Source organism: Dipodomys merriami, unplaced genomic scaffold, assembly GCF_024711535.1.
Source record: "Dipodomys merriami isolate MVZ:Mamm:240054 unplaced genomic scaffold, mDipMer1.0.p SCAF_2, whole genome shotgun sequence".
NCBI lineage: Eukaryota > Metazoa > Chordata > Mammalia > Rodentia > Heteromyidae > Dipodomys > Dipodomys merriami.
In genome coordinates, this window is record NW_027203381.1 from 99,248,053 (window position 1) to 99,264,883 (window position 16,831).

Here is a 16,831-nt window from a genome sequence, read left to right on the forward strand (position 1 = left end):
AAGAGGAAGCGAGGCAGGCAATCCATACCAAACTCTATTCTGGAGAGTCAAAATAAACTCTTGCATAATCACCCCCTGTTCCAAACTTCAGCCTTTGTGTTCAGATACTGAAAGAACTTGAAACTTCAAGAAGCATGTAAGTTGGAGGAGCTGTGTCTCCAGCATGATTTTCCACAACATTGTCTACCATTGCTTTCCTTCTAAACATTATTCGCCTACAAACAAGGAACAAAACTGAGCTTCACTAGAGCACATATTTATAGAAAGAACATATTCAAGATGCTGATTTTTAAAATAATTCCTTTAGTACTCTGCCAAGCATGTAATTAGGAGCTGCCATTATGCTAAGTGTCATGAATAAAAGACTGAAGAATTTTGAGGGAAACTGACAAGTAAACAATAAAAATGCAGGCTGCTGGGAAAAAATTTTTTGAGGGTTTTAAAGCAATAACTATGTCAACTGTTGATATGACAAAGATATCTCTGGCATGAAGAAACGTAGGTGCAACAATATTAGAACAATAAAATACAAAATAAAAACTAAAATGTTAGGCAGTGACAGTAACAAAGGAAAATCAGAAAGCTGCTAGACAGTATATTTGATTCATATTCGTCCTCTACAAGGAGTCCTGGAATGCTAAGGAACTTGAGGAGGAAGAGGAAGAGGAAGAGGAGGGGGGGAAGAGTTGTGGCTTATTGGGTTTTGTTGTACAGGCAAGCAGCGCTGAAGCCAGAACTCCTGTAAAAGAATGAATCCCAGCTCCTTTCACCCAATCATGACTCCTCCCCACTCCCTCCCCACAATCTTCCAGGTGCCTGGACTTCATTTACTGGTACTGGAAGTTAAACCCAAATACTAATTTTATTGTTATCAATCACCCTGATCTCAAAGAAGGAAGAAAAGTCTGGGCTTAAAAATAATATTATTAACTTGAGGGGGAGGGGGTTGGGGATGTGGGGAGGGAAGAGATGGTAGGGGAAAAACAGAGGAGGTAACAATGCTCCATAAGAAATGTACTCATTACCTTACTCATGTAACTGTAACCCCTCTGTACAGTATTTCTACAATAAAAAATATAAAAATGTTACTAATTTATGGACACAAAGAAAATGAAAGGCAAGAATGTAAGTAGCTCAGAGTTAGAATGCTGTAGGGAAAAAAGCCTGACAAAGGTGGTTCACACCTGCCATCCTAGCCACTCAGAAGGCTGAGATGGGATGATATGGAAAACCAGCCCATGAAGGAAGCAAAGTCCCTGAAACTCTTATCTCCAATTAGCCACCAAAAGAAAAGAAAACAAAACAAAACTGAAAGTAGAGCTAGGACTCAAGTGATGGGCCACTATCTTTCAGCATAATTGCTCAGGGAGAGTGCTCAGGTCCTGAGTTCAAGCTCCTGGAATAGTGGGGAAAAAATCTATCAGGGAATTGGAAACCTAGTTTTTTGTTTGTTTTTTTGTTTACATTTTGGAATAAAATCTGAAATGGCTTTCTAAAAGAATTATTCTTTCTCTGCTTCTCACTTAGGTGGGTTTTTTTTTGTTCTTTCTTTTTTTATTTTTTTATTTATTTTTTATTGTGAAAATACTGTACAGAGGGGTTACAATTACATGGGCAAGATAATGAGTACATTTCTTATCAACCATTGTAGCCTCCTCCTTTGTTTCCCCTTCCCATCCCTTCCCATCCTCCCCCCAACCCCCACCCCATCCTCCCTACCCCCGCCCCCCCCACCAAAGTTGTAAAGTTCGTTTTCCACATAATGACTTGTACTTCTCATTGTTGCAACAGGTCCACCTATATCCTTATTTAAACGACTTGTTTTTCCCCTTCCCCTCCACAAATTATACCGACATCAAATACAGTGTAAGCAGGGGTTATACTGTGGGGGAGGGACATACAAAGCAACAAAGAAATAATCTTATAAATGCGTTAGAAACAATCGCATGAAAGAAAATGTTCTTTCTTTTTTCTCTTTCACTTAATATAAGGGAAGCTTGCTAATTACAGGGATGTTTCCAGATTTCCTTGACCCAAGACCACTTTGGATAGTTGAGAGATTCCATCAGAAGTCCTCTCCATGTCTGCATGACATTGAGTTACCTAATATAAGTCTCTCTTACTCACCAGGATACATTTTAAGGCCATATGTGGATACCTAAAATTTTTTGTAAGCATTCCCTACATATACATATACAGCCTTAGGCTAGATTAATAAATATATGAATCAGACACAAGAAGCAGTAATAAATGATAAAGTGGAATAAGAACAATAAGTTGAAATAAAAGATACAAGGCAAGCAGTCTCTCTCTCAAAGTATTTTATTGTGGCTTTTTTACCTCTCTGCTTAAAGGAAGTACTTCACAGCTTCTTGGCAGGTCCAAATGTCAACAGCATTTTAAGGCCATTTTTTGGTGTGACAAGGATTACCTTAACAGAAGCACTGTAATTTAGTGCTTCACTTGACCTGATAACTGGATATCTAAAAGACAGATATCATATATTGAGCAGATTTGCTGGGCACAGGAGTGACTCGTGCAAGAGCGAAGAAGCTGTGAGATTTCACCAGACTCCTTGCAGTGGCATACAATTTTCAGATTTCTGAATTATTTTTAGAGTTTTCCCCATACTCTTTTTTGGGCTCTGGTGGGCCAGGGGTAATTGAAACTGTGGAAAACAAAGCTGGATAAAGGGAAGCTTTCATGGCTCTTTGACACATTCTGGCCCAAGATAGAACAACCCATGAAAATGGATTTATCTTTTGATTTGCCTTTCACTATGCTTACTCATTTGTAAATAGTCCCTTTGCCAAATTCCACCCAAAATCATCCAAAAGCTTATGCCGGCAGCCTTGTAGAAACACAGGGGGGTGTGACTCTAGGACAGCCCTCCATTACTCCATTACTAAGAATGAATTCCATTCTGTTTTTGCTGGACTACAAGTACTGAACATTTATTGATACATTTATAGAAGAAGCACCCAGAACATCTATTTAAGCATGCAAAAGAATGTCATCTATACATAATCAAAAGCTAAGTTAGAGATAGGAGACAAACTAAAAGACAATCAATTTACTATTAATGCATTAAAAACCAAAAGGGTGAAATACATACAAAATTTTAAATACTTTGGAAATGGTTGATTAGAAGGACTCTGTGAGGAGGAATCAAAAAAATTTAATAAATGGGATACGTACAACTTACTGATGTTAAAAATGGTTCAAAATTCTACTGATTTAAAAATTAATATACTTATCAATATTCAATAACAGTAAATATAAACCTAAATATTAACATTTTTGACAAATCCTGACTATATTATTACTATGATAACATGCTATTATTGCAGCTATCTCTATTAATATTTAAACTTAATATTTTTCACTTTTTATATATCTCAGGTAGCCTATAATTTTTCCTTTATTTATATTGCTCAGTTTTCAGGATATTCTGTATCTCATTGTAAATAGAATAAATTTTATTTTAAAGACTATTACTTGTCTATGAGTTTCAGCTTGAATAAAATCCAGTATTATTAATTTTAAGAATAAAAATCTTTCCTTATGCTTTTCTAAAGCCAGAGAAAGATTTCACATCACACAGAGGGTAATGTAGGATTTACATAATAATTGCTCTGTCATACATGGTATTGAGCTATATACGTAAATGGTGATGAACATACTAATCATATTTCTTGATATCACTGTAAAATTATGATGAAATTGATTTTTCTAAGCTCTGAGGTTTAAAATGTAACTGTATTGCTAATGAACTAATTTACTTGAGCCTTTGAAGAAGAATATCATCAAATTAATAGTAATTATTAGGAAGCAGAACTTCCCTGTGAAGCTTCCATTAATGATTAGAATACCCTGGTATGGTGGCCCAGCTTTTAATCCCAGTACTTTTAAGCAAAGATAGGATTGTGTCTATAGGCCAATCAGAACCAAGAAGTTAATGAGATATTATCTCAAAGAGCAAGTCTAGACTCGTGGTTATGCCTATAATCCTAGCTACATGAGGGAGTTTAAGTAGTAGAACAAAGTTTGGAAGCCAATTCTGACAGAAAAAAAAAAGTTTACAAGATGGCTGTCTCAAACCAATAAAGAGCTGACATTCAGTTGTTCTCTCAGCAATTCGGGCAATGTTAAGAGGAGAATCCAAGTCCATGTTGCATTAACACAAGAATCTCAGACATATACTATTGCAAATAAGAGAAACCATGGGACCTATGTTTCTTTGGTCCTGGCTTACTTCATTTAATATAATTTTTTCCAAGTCTTTCCATTTCCTAACAAATGGGGCAATGTCTTTAAGCCACTTTTTAATTGGGTGGTTGTTTCTTTGAGGATTTTTTTTTTGAGGATTTAATTTTTTGAGTTCTAAGTATATATTTAGATATGAGATTTTTTTCCATTGTATGTCTAGTGAAGATCTCCCAATCTGTGGGTTATCTATTGATCTTGCTTACTATGTCCTTTGTTATGTAGAAGCTCTACAGTTTCATGCAGTCCCATTTGTCCAAACTTTCTTTGATTTGTTGTGTTTCTGGGTCTTTATTAAGAAAATTTCAGCCTGTGCCAATAATCCCTAGAGTTTCTCTTATTTGTTCCTGTAATGTTTTCAGGGTGTCTGCTTTGACTTTGACGTCTTTGATCCATTTGGAGTTGATTCTAGTGCAGGATGATATGTTAGGATCTATGTTTAGTTTTCTAAAGGTGTTAAACCAGTTGTTTCAACACCATTTACTGAAGAGGCTTTCTTCCATTCTATTTTTTTAGCTCCCTTATCAAAGATTAGGTGGCTATGGGTTTATTTCTGGGTCTTCAGTTCTATTCCATTGGTTGGGAGGTCTGTTCTTGTGCCAATGCCAAGCTGTTTTGATTACTATGGCTTTGTAGTAGTTTGAAGTTTGGTATTGAAATTCCTACAGCATTGTTCTTTCTGCTAAGGATTGTTTTTGCTATTCAGTGTCTTTTGTTATTTCATATGAATTTTTGGATTGTTTCTTCTATTTCCTTGAAGAATGAGGTTGAGATATTGATAGATTTCACATTGAATTTGTAGACAGCCGTTGGCAGTACTGCTATTTTTGTAATGTTAATCCTCCCAATCCAGGAGCTTGGGAAGGTTTTTATCCACTTCCTTTCTTTTGCTTTAACTTTCTTTTCCATGTTTTTAACGTTTTCATCATAGAGGTCCTTCACTTCTTTAGTTAACTCATAGGTATTTTATTTTTGTGGGGCTATTATTACAAAAGGTTTCACTTTCATGATTTCAGCTGTGCTCTTCTTATTATTGGCATACAGAAAAGCCATTGAATTTTGAGGGTTAATGCCAAAGATTTGGATCAGCTCTAGTAACTTGGGAGTGGATTCCATGGAGTTCTTTAAAAACAAGAACATGTCATCTGCAAAGATCCCTATTAGGATCGCCTTTATGTTTGCATCTTGTCTTATTGCTCTAGCTAGGTATTCTAATACTAAATTGAAGAGAAGTAGAGAGAGTGGACATCCTTGTCTCACTCTGACACAAGTTTAGAGCAAATGGCTTTAGCTTTCTGCCATTAAGTATAATGCTGGCTGTAGGTTTGTCATACATAGCTTTTATTATATTGAGGAAATGTTCCATGGATTCCTAGTTTTTCCAAAGCTTTCATCATAAAGGGATCTTGTTGTTGGATCTTGTTGAATTTTTTTTCTGCAGCTATGGAGATAATCATATGGCAGTTGAATATGTTTTAAAAAGGAGGCTACTTAGGTATGTCCAATTTTCTTGTATGTGGACTATATTTGCCTACGCCACCTTCATATTTTATTATAAATATGTGCTTTCTTTCCCCTCCCATCTCAGGAATGGAAACAATATTTACTTTAGAGTCTATGATTCATTCGTCTCTACAACCTGTTATTTTTAATTTCTAACTTACATTTGGTTCTCAGTAAATGCTTGTTCAGAGCAAGAGCAAATTTGATTTATCTACTATTGTTTCCAGAGAATTATTTTCATTATGATAATGAAGTCTAGTCATACCTTTTAAAATGCTGTTACCAATTGTATTGGTAATGATATATATACATTACACACAAATGGTAAAACAATTCAAATGCATCAGCTATGCTCTTTTTTTTTTTTTTTTTTTTGGTGAGTCATGGGGCTTGAACTCTAGGCCTAGGCACTGTCCCTCAGCATTTCTTTCAGCTCAAGGCGAGAGTTCTACCACTTGAACCACAGGACCACTTCTGGTTTTCTGTGGTGGTTTATTGGAGATAAGTGTCTCATAGATTTTTCTGCCGGTTGGCTTTGAACTGTGGTCCTCAGGTCGTAGCTTTCTCAGTAGCTAGGATTACAGCCATGAGCCACTAGTGCCCAATAGCTATGCATTTTTATCAAATATCTTGTCAACTGCTTTTAAGAGCAAAGGCCTAATTAAGCTGCTAAGTCTTACCTATTCTTAACAAAACCATTTATACCGCATGGCACAAATTTAACTGAGAAAATGTCAGGCTATGGAGAAGCTATATAACTTTGCCTTCTAATGTTTTTCTGCTTCTTTAACAGAGAAAATAGAATATGATTTAATGTTTCCTTAATGTCTTGGGGTCATTATTAAGAATCTGAGTGATGTAACATTCTGTGTACTTCCAGAAATAATAATGCCTATACATAGTGATAATACTAATCTTTCTAGTTTTAATAGCTTAATCAAACCAGGTAAGACATATAACTCAAAATAGAAGTTATGTCATTTCTTTCCTGATTTAATTCCTCTATTTTGTTTTGTCTTCATTATCTGCTAAGTGTATTCAGCCAGGGAAGAGCAGTGAAAAAATTTTGATTAAAGCACAGCACATTTGGGATGTAGGATAAAATACTATGTAAAACAAGGAATGAAACAAGTCACTATCTGAGAGAAATCCCAAACAAAATATATCGTTTTTCAAAATTCCTCATAAATTTGACCTGACACATTACCTGTATTAACATGACTTCTAAAACAGTAGGCATTTTCCAAACACAGTATCTCAATAATGTGCCAGATGTTTTATATACCAGATTTGAAATGAAAGATCAAGTTTGTTGTCATTCGTTGCCCCTTTGAGGATGTAAACAGACAAGGAATCCATGCAAAGACAAAAGGGAGACAAATACAAATGCCTAATGTACATTAAATGAAGAAGGGCTTTTGATAACATCCAAAGGAATTTTAGATTTTTTATTTATATAGATAATCCATCAATAAGCACATCGATTCATAAAATCATAACAAATATATATTTCCATAAACCAAACAAAATCCTGTGCAATAAATGTATATATGTTCTAGTATTTTGGAATATTTTAGTGAGTTTTTTAAAATTATTTATCTTTTTTGGTATTTGTATACTCATCCTACCAAAACCTTATTTCCTTCTTACTTCACTTCACTTCACTTCACTGGGACCCACTTCATGGATGAGTTCACTGGTTCCTGCAAGTTGTTTGCAATGGTAAAAAATGCTTTTTTTCATTCTATTATAGTTAATTAATTAATTATTTTTCTCAAGTTTGTGTTCAGAGGCTTAAATATTTTCCACAAAAATAAATAAGAGAGAGACAGAAACTGAGAGAGACAGAAATAAAGTCAGAGAGAGACAGAGACAGAGACATAGAGAGAAAAAACATATAAGCATCAAATAGGAAATTAAGTACATGGGGTCTTGTCTGATTTGGTATTGACTTGAGTTAGGTACCTAAAGTCAAGCTTTTATTTCACAAATGAGGGAGATCATTGACCTGCTTTTCTTTGCATCTCGCTTACTTCACTTAATATAATTTTTCTAAGTCTTACCATTTCCTTGTGAATGGAACAATGTTATTCTTCCTGATGGAAACATAGAATGCCATTATGTATATGTGCTACATTTTCTTGATCCAGTCATTTACTGAGGGGCATTTGGGTTGGTTCCATATCTTGACTAAGGTAAATAATGCTGCATGAACATCGTTGTATTTGTGGCTTTAGTGTGGCCTTGTTTGTGGTCATTTGAGTATATTCCCAGAAGTGGGATTGCTGGGACATAGGGGTACTCTATGTATTCTTTTGAGAAAACTTCACACTGCTTTCCAGCATGGTTGAACATGTGTGCACTCCCACCAACAGTGTAGTAGCATTCCCTTTGGTCACAACCCTGCCAGCATCTGTTGTTAGGCTTCTTGATTATGGACATTCTAACTGGTGTTAGGTGGAATCTCAATGTTTTTTATTTGCATTTATGTATATGATATTCTTAACAGGGGAGCTTAATAACCCAAAGGATTTTATATATATATGCATATTAACATGAACTACAATTTATGGAAACAAGAGGTTCTCATTAGATCCAGTATCTAGTCTGTTCTTTTTTCTCTATTGTTGTGTTATTTTCTTTCTTAATTTCTCTTAGATTTTGTACCTCGTGTTTTGCATAATAGACAGCACAATATGTGAAAGGGAAAGGAAATCACAGACACAGCAGAACAATTGATACTCAGCAACATTGATACTCACTTGACACTATGTCAGATGTGAACATTACAACTTGGTTAAGCGGGGGAATGAGGAGGGTAAGTGGGAGATAAAGAGCCATGAATTAACAATGATTATAAACAAATGTACTTATTGCTTTACTTAGGCACCTGTAAATCCCCCCCAGCTCATCACCTTTTCAAAATAAAAAGCTTTTCTTTTTCCTTTTATCATTTTCTTTTTTACTGTTATTATCTTTAGGTTGTACAAAGCATTTTTTTAAATCTTCAGAGTTCTTTAAAGACCTTTCAGCTTCCCTATATCTCTCTTTTTATATTTATGTCTATCATTGTGTGTTCGTTCTTGAGAATCTTTGCAATTTTTGTTGACATTGATATCAAAATAAGTTTTCTGCTTTAGGTGAGTTTCTTCTACAACAGAAGTTACTTATATTTCTAGAGATGAATCTTCACAGATTGAACCACACACAATATATATATTTTTTTTTTACTTTTTTTTTTTGGGTTCGGTCGTGGGACCTGACCTCTGGGCCTGGGCGCTGTCCCTCAGCTCTTCAGCTCAAGGCTAGCGCTCTACCACTTGAGCCACAGCGCCACTTCCGGCTTTTTTCTTTTTACTTATGTGGTGCTGAGGAATCGAACCCAGGGCCTCATGCATGCAAGGCAAGCACTCTACCACTGAGCCACCTTCCAAGCCCCACACACAATATATTAAATGCAGATTTTTAAGAACACAATCTCCAAGTAATTAATATACAAACATGATTAGGGAATATATTTCCATGTAGTTTTATACTATTTAGAGTTGTAATATGCCTCTATTTTCTAAAGGAAAGAGTAGAATTTTTAAATTATTATTATTCACACTGAACAATCTGTGGTCTTGAGGATTTTTTGAGGTGAGATGGCTTTCCAGTACTGCTCATAAAATGGGTTCTCAGGTGTCTGCCAGGAGACTTGCTCACATCAACCTTAAAAAGAGTTGTGCCTTCCAGTCACTCAGGAGCTTCATTGTATTATGTGTTACAAGAAACACAAAGCAAAGAAAGGATAGTGAGAATACTGGGTAGGATACAACACCAAAAGCAAAAACAAATCATAAATACCTTTAAATTATGGGCTAGCAAATTAAAGATATTTCTATCATGGTTATATGGCATCAGAAAACTTTTACAAATAAACCATTCAGAATTCATGCTATATTTTTATTTTTTTTTATTTATTTTTTTTTTTAATTGTATTTTATTTTATTTGAGAACATACTGTACAGAGGGGCAACAATTACATGGGCAGGATAATGCATACATTTCTTACCAAGCATTGCAGCCTCCTCCTTTGTTTACCCTTCACTTCCCTTCCCCGCCTCCCCCCTCCCCCCACCCAATTTTACCCCCCTCCCCCCACCCAATTATACCCCCTCCCCCCCCACACCGAAATTGTAAAGCTGGTTTTGACATGACATTTTGTACTTCTCATTGTTGCAGTACAAGGGATATTTTTCTATTTCATATATTTGATAGAATATTTCCTAAGATAGTTTGAGAGGAGTATCATTTTTGAATTGGTCTGGAAATGTGCTAATTTTAGTAGTCTACCTTGGTATATAGGTAATTATGGATTTCACTAGTGGTTCAAGAAGAAACTTTGAAAAATTATTGTTGCAATACATAATAATTTAAGCATTTCTTAAACCAAAATTAGTTAAAACAATGTGTTTGCTACAATCTCACCAAGATCACAATTTTAACACATATAGCTGTTTTTCTTAATTAGATTTTAGTCAAAACTGACACAAGAAACTTCTTTAGTTAAAAGAAAATCCTGTCAGTCTGTTTGTCTGTCTGACACTTTTCAATTAGTTATAAAAGTTTTTGAGACAATGTTACCCCTTACTACAATTATTATTGTTACAAATTTGTTCCAAAGCATGATTTCATTTACATCTGTGAAAAACATGACCTATAGTCAGTTATCCTGGGACATCTGATTTGCTCTCAGCTGTCAAATGGAATATGACTACATGTCTTTCTACCTTCATTTACTGCTCACAGTTCTTTTGCTATTTATTACTGTGCCTCTATTATCCCCAATCAAGGAGATTATTATAGCAATGCTTCTTCAATTTCCAGAACCTGAGTTTCCTGCAAGCACTTAAAAAAGAATAATAAAAGCAGAGACCAAAGTAGAGAACAGAAAAGTCCTCAAGATAGATTTATACCCTAGAAGAAGCATTTCATCTTATCAAAAGCAGGCTACTTTCCCAATCTCTGCTTCTCTCTGAGAATCTCTATTCCACTGATGGATAGCCACTGGGGTGCTTTACAGGCAGCCAGTTATTTAAATGCAATAGCTTTTCTACAATTCCTGCAGACTCCTAAGGTAGCCTGCAATTTATCTCAAGCCCAAATTTCTTTAAAGTTCACTCCCTGCATAGTGTTTTGCTAGTTATATAGTCCCTGGTCAACTCCAAAAGGGGTTAACATTCTAGGGAAAACAAAATGAATTTTAATTTAAAAAAAACCTATTTAATAAGGATATAGATGTCAAGATTTAAAATAATTCAAAAAGTTGACTGACTGTTTTTTTGTCACCAGATGTACAAGAATTAGGTTCCTTACTAACACTGATAAGACATTTTTCTGTTTCTTTTTCTTTAACACAATGCTGTGATTAAAGTTCTCCTTAAACAGAGTTGATGTTTCCTGTTATGTAAAGATCATCAACAGCAATGTAATCTAGGCATGGAATAGAGGAGCCTAAGCATCAACCTTGCTCAGACCTTTATTTGGGGCTTAATCAAGAAATTCATTACTAACAGCCAATGTAAAGTCTGATTTCAAAATAAGCTTATCCATGTTCTTTCACAGAGGTATAGTCTTGGTTTACCATTGTGTTCATTCATACAACTAATATGTGAATTTTTTAACCTCAATTCAAATAGATTACAACAGAGTAAGAGAAACATGTATGTACAGGGACACACAGGGTTTCCGGTTTTATCAATGATATTCCTTCCATCATGTGAAATTGCCTTTCAATATTCATGGTGTGGCCTGAATGCTCTCTCTACCACAGGAATAGAAATTTAAAAGTTAACGTCTTATACATCTCATTGTTGCAATGGGTCCACCTGTAACAAAAAATGAAGTTTACAACTTTGGCCCCTGGGGAAGCGGGGATAGGAGGGCAGGGGAGAGGTCAGAGATGGGAAGGGATGGGAAGAGGAAACAAAGGAGGAGGCAACAATGCTTGATAAGAAATGTACTCATTACCTTGCCCATGTAATTGTAACCCTTCTGTACGGTATTTTCACAATAAAAAAAAATTAAAGTTAATGTAACAGTATTGGGAAGTGAGGCTCCTAAGAAATGAGGCCTAACGGATCCAGGATGGAGTGAAGGTGTGTGCTTTGGGTAGGCCAGTCAGACCAGATGGATCTTCAATCTGAATTAAAGGTCCAATGATTTGTGTCTTTTCCTACTGAGTTTGGAAAAGGATTTTCAAATTCTGTCTCTCTACTAAGAGGCTCATCACATAGTGCCTGCAACGCGAAATTTAATTAAATAATTATATCAAATTCCTCACAGAAAAACCTGGTGTCCAGCACCAAAGGCTAAATAAAGTTTAGTTCTGGAAAAAAGAAAAAGAAAAGAGGCCTCTAACAGCTTTGCTCTTGAATATATAGATAAATGCATGAATACATTGATCTTGAGAGTGGATTAGTTATTGTGAGTAGGTTTTGTTTCAATTTCATTCCCATTTTACTTCCATCTGTCTTATTCATATTTCCTTGACCTCTGTTATGCTTTTTTTGTTTGTTTGTTTGTTTGTTTTTCCTATCATGGGTCTTGAACTCTGGTCTTGGTCCCTGAGCTTTTCAACTCAAGGCAAGAGCTCTACTACTTGAGCCACAGCGCCACTTCCAGATTTTTCTGGTTTATTGGAGGTAAGAATTTCACTGCCTTTCATGCCTGGGCTGGCTTTGCACCTCTATCCTCAGATCTCAGCTCCTGAGCAGCTAGGATTACAAGCATGAGCCACCGTCACCTGGCCTCTGTCATGTTTTGACACAGTAATCACCAGACTGGTCTTAAATCTTATTTTTCTCAACCTCCAGAATGGTGAGAACTACACTTATTTTTGTAACAACAAATAGCTTCATTTGTGGCATACTGTAATAGCAAAAGGAAACAGAATATAACAAGTTGATTGAATAATCCAGTCATTCAACATATAACAAACACTATGTTTTCCTTTAGCGTATAACCCAGAAACAAATACAGATAAAGTTTCTTCTCTTAAGTTTACAATAGGATAGAGAAAGAAATAACACTGAATTAAAAGTCAATAAATATTTACATTTTCGGTACATAGTAATTGTCATCAAGAAAAATTACACAGACTAATATTTATGTAGAAAAGGTGTTTTTTTAAATTAAGCAGTCTTCATTTCATTTACTACTTACAAAAGTTTGACTATATTAAAATAATTATCTTTTCTTTGTCTTTATTAATATTAATACATAGAAGTTTTATCTAATTATATAATCTTCCATTTCCTTTATAAATCCTTCTATAATCATTTCTTAAATGACTACCGTTATTTCTTCTACATTTTGCTATGGACTCTATTCAGTCTATATCTTAAATTTAAATTATCCATGTTAACATCATCAGTCTTTTAACATAGTTACTTCCAAATTGCAACTCAAAGCTATTATAATGTAAGCATGCCATTTTTTATATTCTAAACAATTTTGATACTATTCTTCTTGCTATTCAAAAATGTTGTTGTGTGTGAATTATCACAAATATTTTAATGATTTCTTATTTCATGAACAAAAGTTGATAAAATTTGAATGATGATTTTTTTGTAAAGTATGGATTTTATAGGTTTTTAAGAACAATTTTTTTTTTGGTCTGTTGTGGGGCTGAATTCTGGGCCTGGAACTGTCCCTCAGCTCTTCAGCTCAAGGCAAGCACTCTACCACTTGAACTACAACGCCACTTCCCCAAAATGTTCTTAAAAATTATAAATAATTGGTGCAAAAGAATCTTTTTTAAAAATATTGTCAAGGTGATATAAAGATGGATAACAGTTATATAAGTAAGTTAGTGAATACATTTATTGTTTAACTTTTTAATCCTTCACTCAATTTTCTCCCTCTTTCCCTTTCTCTCCCCCCCAGCAAAGTATTCTTTATATGACAAGCTTTCATGAGAACAAAATATATTAAATATTTATAAAGTAAAAACATTATAAAACTAAAAAATGAACACACATTTTCATATTTTATTTTGTTATATATGCAAACGATATAGAAATAGTAATATTGCCACCAGTAATTGTAAACCATAAACATTGTTAAAGCAAGACTCCCCAGATATAAGTGACTCAAAATTGTTTATTTGGATTTAGTTTAATTTACCCAAAGTTTGTAAATAGAATATATTTTAGTATTATTACCTCCTCATTCAGTTGAATTTTGGTTCCCTTAAGTTAGTATTTCATTTTCCAGCAAAAAACCAAACTATCCTATTTTGTTAAATCATCATTTAAACACCTGACTTACATATATACATTCCTTCAAGGTCAGATAACACAAATCTGTATTTTTAGTCAGTGTGAATTAAACTTGCATTAATCTATAAATGTCACATGTATGACGCTTCATCATGTCAAAACACCTGAATATATGTCATGTCATCATGTAGCAAAGTACTAAAGGAAAACCCAGAAGTATTTTTCTAATTTTTTCCTACTTGTTGATGGTTCCACATCTACATAGGTGAAGGTCATTATTAAACATCTGAATTTTCTGCTTATTTATGGTTTTCAAAACAGGTGGTACTTCTAGAAACACTATTTGATATTCTGTGTTTATTACTTTCTATGCTCTAAAAACCTGATCACTATTAACTGCCTTTGGAGTCATTTAAATTGTGTGTGTGTGTGTGTGTGTGTGTGTGTGTGTGTGTGTGTGTGTGTATCTCTGTGACTGGGTTTGTTTGTAAAGAACTAGATTTAAACTGTGAACATGGAATTTAGTAATGTGTTCAAACTTCTCCCAAGGCGGACACACTGGACAGCATACATTCTACCCTAATCTAAACTTTCTTGTGCAGTTCACAAGTATTTTAGGTAATAATATCTTTGGTTTTTTTCATTAGTTCTTAAATAATATCGACATGAATGTCATAGAAGAAATAACATCGTGCTGTATCAGGAATGGCTAAATGAGAAACTCCCTGGAGAAGACTTGAGGATACAATAAGAAGCGTCATTTTGTACTTCTACCGGCCTTCGTGGGGCTGGTATATGCTTTTTATTTGATTGAAATAATTTATTTTTAAATTACAAAATCTCAAACCAAATTGGCTAGCTTATGAAGAAAAAAATAAGTAAAGTATGTCTCAGTATAGTTGCAAGAGAATCCTGTGATACATAAACTAAAGCTTTTCACATTGTGAACATACCATTTAAAGGTTCAAAAGTTTTTTTGTAAACTGGGCAGCCACATGCAGAAAAATAAAAGTGGACCCCAGCCTATCACTATGCACCAACATCAACTCAAAATGGATTAAAGACCTTAACATTAAACCTGAATCTCTGAAACTACTGCAGGACAGAGTAGGAGAGACACTTGAACTAATAGGCACAGGAAGGAACTTCCTGAACAGAGGCCCAGGGTCACAACAAGTTGGAGAGAGACTCGACAAATGGGACTACCTTAAAATAAAAAGCTTCTGCACAGATAAAGTTATCGCAACCAAGCTAGAAAGACAAAAACTAATTGGGAAAAAATATTTACCAGCAATATATCAGACAAGGGTTAACATCCTGTATATACAGGGAACTCAAGAAACTAATCCCTCCCAAACCTAACAAACCAGTTACTAAATGGGCAAGGGAACTAAAGAGGGACTTCTCAAATGAAGAAATAAAAATGGCAAAGAAGCACATGAGGAAATGTTCATCATCCCTGATGGTGAAGGAAATGCAAATAAAGACAACCCTGAGATACCACCTTACCCCAGTCAGAATGTCCCACATCCACAAATCAGCCAACGACAAATGCTGGAGGGGATGTGGATAATGAGGAACGCTATTACACTGCTGGTGGGAATGTACACTTATACAACCACTTTGGAAAGCAGTCTGGAGGGTCCTTAGAAAGCTAAAGATTGACCTCCCTTACGACCCAGTCATACCACTTCTAGGCATCTACCCTGAACAACAGGAACCAATATACAAGGACACGTGCAACTCCATGTTTATTGCAGCACTGTTTGCAATAGCTAGGATATGGAAACAACCTAGATGCCCCACCACAGATGAATGGATCCAAAAATTGTGGTGTCTATATACAATGGAATATTATGCAGCCATTAGAAATGACAAAATAATGGCATTTTCAGGGAAATGGATGGAGTTAGAAGGAATCATGTTGAGCGAGGTAAGCCAAGAACGAAGAGACAAACAGTACATGGTCTCCCTGATAAGTGGATGCTAAATCCAAAATGTTAGGTGATATGACAAAACTAACAGGACTTAAGAAACAAAGAACTCCCACTCATCTGGTTGAACCACTACCAAATATCCCCATGCTGCTGATCACATATATGGTATATAACATGTGAGCACCGTTATATATTACAGACTGTGATAGACAATTTGCTCCAGGAAAGTTAGAATGAACTTGTGACTTTAAATGAGCATCATTATTCCACAATACTGTGAATTTCCGGAAATTATGTAATCACTTAATCACAATCAAAAAAAAAAAAAAAAAGAACCTCGGGGAAGCGAGGGAGGGAGGGGATGGTAGGGGGAAAATAATGGAGGGGGTAACAATGTTCAAGAGGAAGTGTACTCATTACCTCACTCATGTAACTGTAACCCTCTGTGTAGTATCTTTACAATAAAAAAAATTAAAATAAAAGTTTTTTTGTAAGATTTGTTCTGTTTCTGGGTCTCTAGTAAGAAAAGTAAGTGAAGTAAGCCAGGCCCAAAGAAACATAGGTCCCATGGTTTCCCTTATTTGCAATAACTAGTATATGTCTGAGACAAGCAGAAAAGGTCAGATAAGTTGATGTTAGGTGAAGTGAACCCCAAGATAAGGACTCAAGTGTTTTTTTTCTTGCTATTGTTTTTATCATATTTATAAGATGATTTCTTTGTTGCTTTGTATGTCCCTCCCCCATGGTATAACCTCTGTTTTCACTGCATTTGATGTTATTATAATTAGTGGAGGGGAAGGGAAAAAACAAATTGTTTAAATTGGGATACAGGTAGACCCATTGCAACAATGAGATGTACAA